This window comes from Dermacentor variabilis, chromosome 9 (assembly GCF_050947875.1).
Source record: "Dermacentor variabilis isolate Ectoservices chromosome 9, ASM5094787v1, whole genome shotgun sequence".
Classification (NCBI taxonomy): Eukaryota; Metazoa; Arthropoda; class Arachnida; order Ixodida; family Ixodidae; genus Dermacentor; species Dermacentor variabilis.
In genome coordinates this window covers 47,654,169-47,666,974 of record NC_134576.1, presented here as the reverse complement: position 1 = coordinate 47,666,974, position 12,806 = coordinate 47,654,169, and the positions used below count along the sequence as shown (strand labels likewise).

The following is a 12,806-nucleotide window of genomic DNA, read 5'->3' as shown; positions in this document are numbered from 1 at the left end:
ACCTGTGGCATTAAAGGTAGAACAATTTTTACAAACATACACATAGCAAGAAATATTCTGGAATGTTGTGACGCAGTGCATGATCGCGTAGCTATGATTCAGCTAGACTTACATAAAGCGTTCGACAAAGTGGTACAAGAAGTTCTGTTTTTATTGCTGGAGCACGTAAATGTTGGATCTGTAATTACTGAAGGTGTTAAAATGGTGTATCACGATTGCACAGCCAAATTATTGATCAACAAAGAATTAAGTATGTCAATTCCTGTACGGTCGAGCGTGAAACAAGGATGTGCGTTGTCCCCTCTGCTTTTTGCGATATACTTGGAGCCGTTTTGTTTACGTTTGTTTGCAACACCATGTATTCGAGGCTACGCGTTTTTGAGCAGTGAAATTAAGGTCTTAGCCTACGCGGACGACATAGCCGTGTTTTGCACTGATGCAAGAAGCGTGCAGGAAGTTGTCAGTGTTGCTAAGGCGTTCTGCACAGCAACTGGTAGCGCGATCAGTTGGGCGAAATGCCTTGTATTTTGGCATGGCAACTGGCAGAGCACACCCGCGGTGTACTGTAATATGAATTGGACCGTCTCCCCCGGAAAGTACCTCGGTGTCCCGCTAAATAACTACCGCAATGCTGAGGAATATTGGTCTGAGGAAAATAAACGCGTAAAAAGTGCTACCGATAAATGGGGTGGACATAACTTTTCAATGTTTGCAAGAGCTTCCGTTTGTAATATTTTTTTTAATTGCAAGAGTGTTCTACGTGTTGCAAGTGATGACCTTAGCAAGAACTTCGGTTCAGAAAATACACAGAGTGTTTGCGACCTTTATTTGGGGGTCGCAATGGGAGCGCACAAGCAGGTGCAATTTGTTTCATAAGGGGAAAAATTGTGGGCTAGGGCTTTCACACCTATTTTTCAAGCAGCTGGTGAGCAGATTCTTCTTTGTGCGGGACCAAACTGACGTGTTTTTGAGAACTGTGGTGCAAGCACGATTGCAGGATTATCTATCTGACTTTGTCGTATCATCTGTTTCATTGGGAGCTGGACCGCTCAGTCCTTATTTGCGTGAAGTGGTTACTTCTCTACGCCTGCTCAAGGCAAGGCTTTCATATGAATACTTGTGTGATGTCACGAAAAAGCGTTTGTATTCTGATATTCTCGATGTATTTTTACCACTACCGGTTTACCGAGCTGCCTACAGGCTAGGTTCTGAGCGCAATGTGCTAAAGCGTGTTAACAAAATGCCAGTGGGACCCTCTGTTAAAACGTTCTTTATTCAAATACATACCGACACCCTCCCTGTAAAGCCATGGTTACAAAGTAAAGGTATTTTTGTACCTTGGCCGGTAAACTGCTTAATCTGCAATAAGCCGGAAACAATAGAACATAGTTTTCTTGACTGCCATGACACCGTATTTCTGCGGGACGTCCTGCAAAGAACACTTCAAAAAGAGTTGCCGATAAGCCCTTTTGGAATCCGGTTTCTTCCACGTGCAGAAACAGGGGAAGTGCCGAGTGATATGCTAATGCTGCTTTGCATGCATAACGTATGGAAAATGAGAATGGATATCAGGCATGGTCATATACAGGCTCACTCAGCAAGACACTATTTTGTTGAGAGTATTATATACACACGCGACTTGTTCAGAGCACTATGTGAGCCCCCGGAATGGCTTCCTGTACTAGACCAATTGGCTTCTGTGAAGCCCTTTTAAACGCCTTACACTGGCCGAGCTGTGGCTGGTGTTTTTAGCATATGTGCATGTCATGCATTTGATCTTTTTGTTTGTGTTTGTGAAAAGGCAATAAAGAAAAAAAAGAAAAAGCTCAGATAGCAGAGCGCTCGCTTAGCATGCGAGAGGTACTGGGATCGATACCCAGCACCTCCACAACATTTTTTTCTTGCTGCTATGGAGTCGCGTTTTGTTAGATTGAATTAGTGAAACAACGCGCGCCCCTTTGTACCTGCGCGCGACATAAGAACCGGTCTTCCACCGCTTATAGGGCTTTCGTTTTCCTTCAGCTTCGGCAGCTATTTGCCGATCGGGTTATGAGCGTATGTCTACACTGTCCGTCGGGGGTGTAGCTCAGATGGTAGAGCGCTCGCTTAGCATGCGAGAGGTACTGGGATCGATACCCAGCACCTCCACAACTTTTTTTCTTGCTGCTATGGAGTCGCGTTTTGTTAGATTGAATGAGTGAAACAACGCGCGCCCCTTTGTACCTGCGCGCGACATAAAAACCGGTCTTCCACCGCTTATGGGGCTTTCGTTTTCCTTCAGCTTCGGCAGCTATTTACTGATCGGGTTTTGAGCGTATGTCTACACTGTCCGTCGGGGGTGTAGCTCAGATAGTAGAGCGCTCGCTTAGCATGCGAGAGGTACTGGGATCGATACCCAGCACCTCCACAACATTTTTTTCTTGCTGCTATGGAGTCGCGTTTTGTTAGATTGAATGAGTGAAACAACGCGCGCCCCTTTGTACCTGCGCGCGACATAAAAACCGGTCTTCCACCGCTTATGGGGCTTTCGTTTTCCTTCAGCTTCGGCAGCTATTTACTGATCGGGTTTTGAGCGTATGTCTATACTGTCCGTCGGGGGTGTAGCTCAGATAGTAGAGCGCTCGCTTAGCATGCGAGAGGTACTGGGATCGATACCCAGCACCTCCACAACATTTTTTTCTTGCTGCTATGGAGTCGCGTTTTGTTAGATTGAATGAGTGAAACAACGCGCGCCCCTTTGTACCTGCGCGCGACATAAAAACCGGTCTTCCACCGCTTATAAGGCTTTCGTTTTCCTTCAGCTTCGGCAGCTATTTACTGATCGGGTTTTGAGCGTATGTCTACACTGTCCGTCGGGGGTGTAGCTCAGATGGTAGAGCGCTCGCTTAGCATGCGAGAGGTACTGGGATCGATACCCAGCACCTCCACAACTTTTTTTTCTTGCTGCTATGGAGTCGCGTTTTGTTAGATTGAATGAGTGAAACAACGCGCGCCCCTTTGTACCTGCGCGCGACATAAAAACCGGTCTTCCACCGCTTATAGGGCTTTCGTTTTCCTTCAGCATCGGCAGCTATTTGCTGATCGGGTTATGAGCGTATGTCTACACTATCTGCCTGGGGTGTGGCTCAGGGATTCCACTTCCGTCTGTCGAAGAGAGCGGACGTGGTTATCATGTGCTCCGATGGGGCGGTGTTTGCGGCAATGAATAGCCGCGCTAACAGGAATGCGGCGCCTGCTGACCATGAGGATTACGAGGTCATCTTGCCTACATTGCCTACAGGTCGTACAGTTTTGAATACCATATTTTTACCTGCCGACATTCGGACCAAGCCTTATCGAGTTGAAGACTTCAGGGATACGTTGGACCGTCTGACATTGCTCCCTGAGGTGCTAGCCTTGGGGGCGTACCAGATGAGTCACGTATGGGCCTTCGCCTTCAAGAATGCGGAAGGCGTGAAGAAGGCTGTTTCCATCGGTGAAATGAAGGTAAAGGGTCGCCGCTGCGTTGTAGTTGACCCGGCGAATCAAGCCCTGCTGCTGAAGTTGCACTGGCTGCTTTGCAATGTTCCCGATGAAGATGTACGTGCTGCACTAGCCATGTTCGGAAAGTAACAGATGTCATGAAAGAAAAGTGGCGTGTGAATGGCATCCACGAGAAGAGTACGACGACGCGGAGGGTGAGCATTAAGCTCCATGCAGGCGTCAAGGTTGACGACCTCCCACATGAGCTTCGTGTTGGTGGGGAACTGGCGTTGCTAATTGCACCAGGAAGAGCACCAGTGTGTTTGCGGTGTCACACCGCGGGAAATATACGACGCGACTGCCGTGTCCCTCGACGTGCTCGGTGCCGTCGTTTTGGGCATGACGAGAGTTCGTGTGTAAAGACGTACGCAAGCGTAACAGGGCCAGTTGGAAAAACTGACGCAGCAGAGCTCGTCATGGACGAAGCCGACGCGGAAAAAGCTGCAGGAACATCGAGTCAAGTGACTCAAAAGGAGATGCGACCAGCAGACACGCCCTCGTATCCGCAAGAAAACGAGCAGCGAGGAGACCATAGCCTTATAGAAAAGCACGACGTCAGGGAAGTGCCTGAAAAGGCAAGTGTGGGCGCACAATAAGGTGAACCTTCAAGGGATCCAGCGAGCCAACACACGAAAAGCATGGACGTTACGGTGCAATCCACCGGAGGCGCAGTCGACAAACGAGGACGCGAAGCCACAACGGACGAGGCGGACAGACAAGACGTCGTTGGATCTGTGGAACCACCAACGAAAACGGTGGTGACTCGACGTGCGTCATTGAAGCCCAAGCCCAACGTTCCACCAGACAGAAAAGCGGTGTTGAAACCGTCAACGTAGCCGCGAGCTTTGACTCTCTGCGGTTTCTTAGGGACTACGTCGACGCACATCAACCATCGAATGAGGACAATGATTGGAGCCTTCTGCCGTGCAACCCAAGCCGAAGCTCGAGGACTGCAGGCATCAGGAATAGGTTTGCTTCTTGGAAATAAGCTGCGGGTTTTCTGGTGTGCCTGCGCTCACGAGGTATGCACCATGGCGTATATGTAATTTTAATATATGGCGAGAAATCTCAGCATAGCGCTAAAAATTGCGACTATCAATGTTCGCGGCTTAAATGCTAGAAAGAAACAATATCAGCTAAGTCGCCTTTTCTTGGAGAACGATTTGGACGTAGTAGCTGTACAAGAGACGAAAATAGATAGCGAAGAACAAACTGACCGCATGGTGCTGCCTTTCCGTGCAAGGTACGATGTTTTTGTTTCTCATGCTTTCGGCACGTCAGGCGGATCTGCCATTTTCTTCTTAGAAACAATTTAGGAATGGTTGTTGAGACCGTGCTTGTGTGCCGAAGTGGTAGATTTGTTTTAGTGGATTTTCTTATGTCCGAGTCTTGCTGGCGAATAATCTGCCTATATGCGCAGAACGCCGAAAATGAACGAGACGTATTTTTTGAACGGTACGAGCAGTAACTGATATGTGAAAGACAAATAATTATGCTTGGAGATTTTAATTGTGTTTGCTTAGTAGCTGATCAAGTGAAAAATGTCCCACTAAGGGATAAGAGTGCCTCACGCTTGATTGCAATGGTGCAAGATCATAATCTAGAAGATATAGGAAATATATTAGCTAATGGGACGCAGCCAGTCTTTACACACTACCAGCGTGCGAGCCACGCGAGACTGGATAGGGTATACGTTTCATTGCATTTAGTAGCGGCGTGCCATAGTTACGCCGTTAAACATGCGTCATTCAGCGACCATTGTTTGGTGTCAGTCACAATTGGGACGCATAAAGAGGCCTCGCGCTTTAATTGGAAAATGTGGCTATTTAATTACAAGCTGCTGCATAATGAATCATTCGTAGAGTGCGTAAAGGGAAAGTTCCAACAGCTATTGGCGAGACATGATAACGTGATAGAACGGTGGGAGCTTTTTAAAGAAGAAATAAAGATTTGTGCAATAGAAAAAGCGAGTGTAATGAAATACGAAGAAAGGAAAAAGCAGAAAGAAATGCAAAGAGAATTGGATTTTATGTACAGAGTGGAAGCCGATAGGCCTGGTACATTCACAAAGCAGATCAATGAACTTAAAAGCCAACTGGAGCTTATCGACGAAGATAAGTACAGAGGAGCGGTTATCCGAGCAAGAGCCGAAAAGCTATGGCTCAGCGAAACGCCCACAAAGCGAGCCTTTGCAGATGAAAAGGCTTACGCTAGGCAAAACGTAATACGGAAAATAAGTTATAAGAATGAAGTCACTGACGATGTGAGCGTAATCTTGCATCAGGTAATTGCTGAAGCATATAAACGAAGATATGCATCCCCGTCCTTTGGCCGGTCGCATATAGTGCTCATTCCAAAAACGGAAGACCCAGGGAAATTGCTGTCAGTAGGGTCTTACCGCCGAATAGCATTGACTAACGTTGATTATAAAATATTTACTAAAGTCTTGGCAAAGAGCTTACAGCGAGTTATAACACGAATTGTAGGACCACATCAGACATGCGGAATCAAAGGTAGATCAATCTACACAAATATTCATGTTGCACGAACCATTCTAGAATGTTGCGATGCGTAGGGCGAGCATGTAGCAATGCTGCAGCTTGACCTACAAAAAGCGTTTGATTGTGTATCCCACAATATCCTTTTCGCAGTTCTTGATTATGTAAATGTTGGTTTGGTGCTTTTAGATGGAGTTAGGATGTGTTATGCTAACTGTACCGCTAATCTTATAATAAATAAGGATGTAAGTGAGAGTTTTCACGTACGCTCAAGTGTGCGCCAGGGGTGCCCTTTAAGTCCTTTATTATTTGCCTTATACCTTGAGTCATTCTGGAGAAAAATTATTTATAAACACAGTATTAATGGTTTTCGTTTGCAGTTAGCGGAAGTAAAACTGCTAACATATGCGGATGATATTGCTTTGTTCTGTAGCGATAAGGAAAGTGTCGCGACCGCCGTAACGGACGTCTTATCGTTCTGTAAAATGACGGGTAGCGTCATAAACTTTGATAAGTGCCTGAGAATATGGCATGGAACATGGGAAAACACCCTACCTATTTTTGTGAATGTGAAGTGGACCATTGCGCCGACAAAGTATCTTGGGGTGCCGCTTGAGCACTACAAGGAGACTGCGGGATTCTGGGAAGACGAAACAAAGAAAGTGCAAGAAAAAACAGTTAAATGGGGTGGCCGTAGTCTTTCAATGTTTGCCCGCGCGACGGTCTGTAATTTATTCGCCGTTGCAAAAGTGTGCTATGTATTGCAAGAATTGTCTATGTCTAGATTGCACGGACAGTGTTTGCATAGGGTACTGGCAGTGTTCGTATGGGCTGTCAAAGTGGGAGCGAACCAGTCGAACAAATTTATTTCGATCCGTCAAAACAGGAGGGCTTGGACTGGCACATCTGTTCTTGAAACAGACAGTGTTTCGTTTTGCGTTTCTTAGAGACCAAAAAGACCCTTTGCTCATTAATGTGATGCAACTGACACTAGGTACGGCCCTTCCTGAATTCATTATATCTAGTTGCCCTATGAGCGGATTTCTGAAAGAAGTGATATGGGCATTTCAGTTTCTGAAGGTACGCTTTACAATGGAATACCTCAGTCAGGTTCCTAAAAAACGTCTGTATAAAGATTTAATTGATGTAGTACTGCCAGTACCGCTGTACAGATCGATGTTCAGTTTAGGTACTGAAAGAAATGTGCTGGAAAGGGTAAAACGTATGCCTGTCAGGCCATCGGCAAATCTTTCTTTTTTCAACTACATTCCAATACACTACCAGTGAAACCGTGGCTTCAGGAAAGAGGTATTTTTATTCCCTGGTCTTTAGACTGTTTACTATGCCATAAGCAAGAAACAATTCAACACATATTCATAGACTGCTGGGACGCCTTACTTCACTGGGACATCCTGCAACGTACTTTAGGGAAAGACTTGCCGATAACACCCTATGGCATCCGTTTTCACCCAACGGAAAACGAAGGAGGAGTGCCTTACGACATGTTTATGTTATTAGGGTTGCACAGCCTGTGGCGCACGCGCATGGCCGTAAGACATGCGGATATACATGCTCGAAGTACTCGTGAATATCTTATTGAAAGTGTCTGTTACATAAAAGAAGTCTACGACGCTCAAAATGGAAAACCAGAATGGATTACATTATTGAACGAGCTTGCTAAACTTGGGCGTTCTTAAAGCCACATGCACACCAAAGACTGGTGGCACTTTTACCATTTGTAAAGTGTGTATATTTTTTATGCACTCTGAAAGCGGTAATAAAGAAAAAAAAGAGGGTGTAGCTCAGATGGTAGAGCGCTCACTTAGCATGCGAGAGGTACAGGGATCGATACCCAGCACCTCCACAACATTTTTTTCTTGCTGCTATAGAGTCGCGTTTTGTTAGACTTAATTAGTGAAACAATGCGCGCCCCTTTGTACTTGCGCGTGAAATAAAAACCGGTCTTCCGCCGCTTATAGGTCTTTCGTTTTCCTTCAGCTTCGGCAGCTATTTACTGATCGGGTTATGAGCGTATGTCCATACTGTCCGTCGGGGGTGTAGCTCAGATTCCACTCCCGGCCACCGCAGTGAACGGTTGCGGAATGCTTTGCTCCGAAGGGGCGGTTACAGCGGCCCAGCAGTGCCGTGGTCTCAGGTTAAACGACACATCGAAGGATGACTACCAGGTTATTTTGCCGCAACTACCTAGAGGATCGACAGTTACAACGACCTTTTTTTTTTTTTGCACGGAGACGTGAAGGCGAGGCCCTACCGAGTCGAGCATTTCGGTGAGGCACTTGACTATCTGCAGCTGATGCCAGAAGTGGATGCCCTCGGTGCCTATCCGATGAACCCCGTTTGGGCCATCACTTTCAAGGACGAAAAAGTCAAACAAAATATTTTGTCTGCTCCAACCTTCAACCTAAAGGACCACCGATGCATGGTAATAGACCCTCGAAATCAAGACGTCAGGATGAAGCTGTATTGGCTTCTACATCCGACTCCGGACGACGAAGTCAGAAGTGCCCTGGTGCCTTTTGGGAAGGTCAGCGAAATTTCGAGGGAAATGTGACGCGTTGCAGGCTGCAACGACAGAGGCTCCCACACCCGCCTGGTGTCCCTACGGCTGAAGGTAGGCGTTACCGTGGAAGACCTGCCTCATCAACTTCGCGTCGGGGAAGACCATGCGCTCGTGCACGTCCCAGGCAGACCCCCGCTCTGCCTCCGGTGCCATGGCAGCGGTCACATACGGCGCGAGTGCCGAGTTCCGCGTTGCAAGCTCTGTCGTCGCTATGGCCACGACGAGAGTCAATGCGCGCGTAGCTACGCCAGTGTGACCGGAACTGGGCGAAGCGACACCGTCGATGAGCACCTCATGGACCAAGTCGACGTGGAGGAGAGCGTCAGTGGAGGCGAGAAGCCGACAACGTCGGGTGCCACGCCTTCTGTCCCATCCGAAAAGAAGGGACCTATGAAAGCTGCGGTCAGTGAAAATGGAAAGAACGACGAGCCACAGAATACGCCAGAGGCTGAGTAAACTCCTAGCAACTGTGCTGCCGTTGGCGAGACAGACGAGACGGAAGAGAGCGGAACCGCAATGGAGGGCATGAACTCGGAAGGAGGAAAAACCAACCTAGGCGTCGCTGTCTCAAAGAGACGACGGGAAAATACCATCGAAGACGACAACCGAGCGAAGGTCAGCGCCGGTGAACCGCCCTCAAAGGCAGGGTCCCTTCATAGGGCTCCCCTGAAAGTGAAATCCAATGTGCCTCCAAACAGGAGGACTACTCCGACAGGGCCTCCGCGTTAGCGGAGGGCGCTGTCCGAGGGATGACTTCACCGTTAGACTGGAGTGGGTCGCGCAGCACGAAACGTCGCCATCCTTACCGACAAGGAAAACGCCTCGGCTTCGCCATGCTTGACGAAGCACTCGGAATTAGTGTGATATAACAGCGTAAGTGTGCGTCCTGTAAATTCGGCACAAACACCAAGCGGCCCGCTTGACCTTTCGCTTTCTATGAATTCAACGTCCTTATCGGCATTAAGAATAGGCACGCTGAATGTGCGCGGTCTCACGGCAAGAAAGCGGCAAGTCAAGACGCCTGCTAAAAGAAAATACCATCGATATTCTACCCTTACAGGAATCAAAAATAGACAGCGAGGAGCAGGCTGACCGCATGGTCCAAACTTACGCATTAGATTTCAACGTTTGTGTTTGCCAGGCCGTTGGAAAGTCTGGCGGTTGTGCTATCTTTCTGAAACGAGGTATCGGAATCGTTGAAGAGAGTGTTATCACCTCTGATGACGGACGGTTAGCACTGTGCGACTTTTATTTAAACCAAGTACAATGGCGAATTATATGTGTGTACGCGCCGAACCAAATTTTAGAAAGAAAAGTTTTTAGATTGTGTCGCTGGCTTTCTAATGTGTGACAGGCAACTCATTTTGCTTGGCGATTTTAATTGTATTTGCATGCCCGAAGACTCAGTTAAGAAAGAACCTATACGGGACAAAAGTGCCCTACAGCTTAAGGCGTTGGTGGATGAATGTGGCCTTGTTGATGTAGGGGGCATTTTCCGCGGAAATAAAGTTCAATTTACCCACTTTCAGGGCGAAAGCCACACACGATTAGATCGCGTTTATATCTCTTCGGGTGTTGTGTCTATGTGTTGTAACTACGTCGTGAAACACGTTAGTTTTAGTGATCATAGCTTCGTAATGTTTGAACTAGGTAGAAAGCGCAATGTCTCTGCATTCAACTGGGAACTGTGGAAATTAAATGAACCGATGACTTACTTGTCTAAATAGTACGCGAGAAATTGGAAATAGTGTCCACGAGTCACACAATTTCACCGAGGCTTGGGAACAATTCAAGTGCGAAGTTAAACTAAGTGCAGTAGACAGATCATCCATACTACGACATAAAGAAAAACAAAAGGAAAAAGAACTACAGTGCACACTTGATTTCCTTTTGAATGCAGAGACTACAATACCGGGTTTGTTTAAAAGTGAAGTCAAAGATGTTAAAAGACAGATGGAACAGATTGAAGAAGAAAAATATAAAGGCGCTGTTATTAGAGTGCGTTCAGAGAGGCTTTGGTCAGGCGAAAGACCAACTAAGAGGGCGATTGGCGAAGAAAAAAGATATGCAGCAAAAAACGAAATAAATGAAATTCGCTACCAAAATGAAGTCTCGGCAGATAAGAGCGTCATTGAAACTGCATTTGTAGAGCGATACCGTAGTTTGCATGGCAACGAAGTGCAAGTCAATGATATATTTATAAACGACTATGTTAAGCAAATGCCAAGGATTGACGAGGATATTAAACTAGAGCTTTAAAGACCAATTACTAGAGATGAAATCAAACAAGCAATTGAAGATTTGAGCAGAGGGAAGACGCCTGGGCCAGACGGCCTCGGATCAGCGTTCTGTAAAGTTTTTAAGAATGAAGTAGCAGAAATACTATGCCATGTTATAGCAGAAGCCTACGATAGTAAACAAATGCCTCTATCGTTCAAACTAAGTCACGTAGTTATAATTCCTAAAACCGATGAACATTCCAAATTGCAGTCAGTAGAGCTTTATCTGCCCATAAGTTTGACAAATGTAGATTCTAAGATCTTTATGAAAGTAGTAGCAAGAAGAATCTAGTCAGTAATTACAGCTATAGTTGGCCCACATCAAACATGCGGGATCAAAGGAATAAGCATATTCACAAACATACGTACCAGCATAAGCATACTAGAAGGTTGTGACGCTTTTTTCAGAAAGATAGCAATGCTTCAACTAGATCTAGAGAAAGCTTTCGACAAAGTCGCACATGACATTCTGTTCGCAGTGCTAGAACAAGTTGACGTAGGCAGCGTATTAAGTGAAGGCGTGAAAATGGCATATAAAAACGGTACTACTAAGCTTATCATTAACAAAAAGCTTAGCGAAGGAATCCCAGTAAGGTCTAGTGTGCGCCAAGGATGCCCAGCCTCAAGCCTGCTATTCGCCACATATCTTGAACCGTTCTGTTTAAAAATTCTGAACAACAAAACGATATGCAGCTATCGCTTCTTAACGCGCGAAATTAAAATCCTCTCGTACGCAGACGACATCGCAATCTTTTGCCGAACTCAAGAAAGCATCGAAAGTGCCATTAAGGAAGCAAAAACATTTTGTAGCCTAACTGGAAGCGCCATTAGTTGGCAAAAATGCCTCGGATTCTGGCACGGTGAATGGGACGAGAGGCCGACACAATTCGAAGGTATAAGGTTTACTGATACGCCGGGCAAATACCTTGGCATTCCTTTGGAACACTATCGCGGAAACAAAGACCAATGGGCGAGTGAAATTGACCGAGTTAAATCCCAAACAACAAAATGGGGCGGACGCGATTTGTCAATCTTTACACGTGCAACTGTGTGTAATATGTTCATCGTAACAAAAGTTTTCTATATGATGCAAGTGCTTTGCATGGAAAGGATGTCTGTGCAAAAGTTACACAGACTGTTTGCTGTTTTTATGTGGGGGTCGAACTGGGAGCGTACTAGTCGTCTGCCCCGCAGGGGCGTCTGCGTCAGCAGGCGTTTGGTGTGTTGCGACACCACGTACCCGAGCACACGAGGGTTGGACCCTCCCGCGTGTAGCCGTGCTCGGCTTAGCCGTGTCCGGGGAAAGGGGAATCCTGGGGGTTGAGCCGATGCCGAGTGTTTGGACCTTTAAGGCCCCCCGGCGGAGGCAACACACCTCTTTGGCCTCTGCTTCACTTAGACGGCACCCCCGGACTGACCCACCCGGGGGAAATCGGCAGTCGCCCTTTCCTGTCTCTCACCTCAAATCTTCGTCTTTATCTCTCACTTTTTGACTTTTCCTGTCTTCTTCTCTCTTCCATTTACTTCCTTTCTCCACGGCGGCAAGGGTTAACCTTGTGTGGATATCCTACCTTGGGTACACCATATTGGGTTATAGTGATGGCGTACGGCTGGCGTCGTGCAGGCTTGTATACAAGCTGTGCCACGTCCCCCCGTTGGGCTCCGTGGTGGGCGGTCGGCGCTGTTGCTGAACATACACATTTTCCTATGGCAGCGCAAGCCTCTGTTGTTTATGATCGGCGTCTGAAGAGACGCCGCACCGAAGTACCATTTCAATTTTCCTTTCAAAGCAACGCCCCAACATTTCCAAAGTACTATGTAGTGCATAGTGAAAGCAACATAGCGGTAAGGAAACTCTCTCCATTCCTGGTAGCGAAGTGTCTGAAAGACAAAATCGGACCAACATACAAAGCATCCAAAATGTTT

General features: G+C 46.8%; 4 non-coding genes across 4 annotated transcripts; all 4 read left to right on the top strand.

The window, feature by feature from the left end:
- Nucleotides 1-2,075: 2,075 nt before the first annotated feature.
- Nucleotides 2,076-2,148, top strand: TRNAA-AGC (transfer RNA alanine (anticodon AGC)). Its single transcript has one exon. It is a non-coding gene; the product is annotated as a tRNA-Ala (tRNA).
- A 186-nt stretch (nt 2,149-2,334) lies between these two features.
- On the top strand, nt 2,335-2,407 carry TRNAA-AGC (transfer RNA alanine (anticodon AGC)). The gene has a single exon. It is a non-coding gene; the product is annotated as a tRNA-Ala (tRNA).
- Nucleotides 2,408-2,594: 187 nt separating this feature from the next.
- Nucleotides 2,595-2,667, top strand: TRNAA-AGC (transfer RNA alanine (anticodon AGC)). Its single transcript has one exon. It is a non-coding gene; the product is annotated as a tRNA-Ala (tRNA).
- A 187-nt stretch (nt 2,668-2,854) lies between these two features.
- Nucleotides 2,855-2,927, top strand: TRNAA-AGC (transfer RNA alanine (anticodon AGC)). Its single transcript has one exon. It is a non-coding gene; the product is annotated as a tRNA-Ala (tRNA).
- The last annotated feature ends 9,879 nt before the right edge of the window (nt 2,928-12,806 follow it).